The following is a 1,385-nucleotide window of genomic DNA, read 5'->3' as shown; positions in this document are numbered from 1 at the left end:
TTCGATTCCAGTGAAGTGCATGTACCTTTGTGGGCACATCCCCAGTAGGGAGTGTGTAGGAGGCAGCTGATCGATGTTTCTCTCTCATCGATGTTTCTAACTCTCTATCCCCCTCCCCTCCTCTCTGTAAAAAATCAATAAAATATGTTTTTAAAAAATATATATATCTCCACTAATTAATTGCCTTTTTAAAAAAATATATTTTATTGATTTTTTACAGAGAGGAAGGGAAAGGGATAGAGAGTTATAAACATCAGTGAGAGAGAAACATTGATCAGCTGCTTCCTGCACACTCCCCACTGGGGATGTGCCCACCACCAAGGTACATGGCCTTGACCAGAATCGAACCCAGGACCCTTGAGTCCGCAGGACAATGCTCTATCCACTGAGCCAAACTGGTTAGGGCAATTAATTCCCTTTTAATGTGCACAAATTTCGTGCACCGTGCTACTAGTCTTCTATAATTGAAACTTTGTAGCCTTGAGTGGAGCCCAGGGCAGGACAAGGCAGGCGGGAAGCTTGGCTTCCTCCATCGCCGGGGCAACCCAAACCTCCTGCTCACTCCAGTTCCATGGCTGCCACCATCTTAGTTGGTTTAATTTGCATACTCGCTCTTGATTGGCTGGTGGGTGTGACTTGTGGGTGTAGCAGAGTTATGGTTAATTTGCATGTTTCTCTTTAATTATATAGGACTAGAGCCCTGGTGCACGAAATTTGTGCACAGGGGAGGGAGTTGTCCCTCAGACTGGCCTGCACCCTCTCGAAATCTGCGATGCCTCGGGGCATGTCCAACTGCTGGTTTAGGACTGATCCCACAGATCGTGCCTAAACTGGCAGTCGGACATCCCTCTCGCAATCCTGGACCACTGGCCCCTAATTGCTTGCCTGCCTGCCTGATCACCTCTAACCACTCGCCTGCCTGATCATATACCTAAGCACTCTGCCTGCCTGATTGCCCCTAACCACCTCTGCCTGCTTGATCTTCCCTAACTGCCTCTGCCTGCCTGATCGCCCCAAGCACTCTGCCTGTCTGCCTAATCAACCCTAACCACCTCTGCCTTCCTGATCACCCTAATCACTCTGCTTGCCTGATCGCCCCTAAGCACTCTGCCTGCCTGCCTAATCACCCCTAACCACCTTTGCCTGCCTGATTGCCCCTACCACCTCTGCCTGCTTTCCTGATCGCCCCTAACTGCTTGCCTGCCTGCCCGATTGCCTCTAACCACTCCGTGGGGGGGGGGGCGGCCATCGAGGGTGAGGTGCTGTAGTCGTTCTGGTCTCTGGTTGTTGTGGTCATTCCACCAATTCGGTCACTGGGCTTTTATTATATAGGACTAGAGGTCCGGTGCACAAAAATTTGTGCACTGGGGAGGAGAGAGGGTCCC

Source organism: Myotis davidii, unplaced genomic scaffold (genome assembly GCF_000327345.1).
Source record: "Myotis davidii unplaced genomic scaffold, ASM32734v1 scaffold458, whole genome shotgun sequence".
Taxonomy (NCBI): Eukaryota; Metazoa; Chordata; class Mammalia; order Chiroptera; family Vespertilionidae; genus Myotis; species Myotis davidii.
This window is presented reverse-complemented; position numbering follows the sequence as displayed.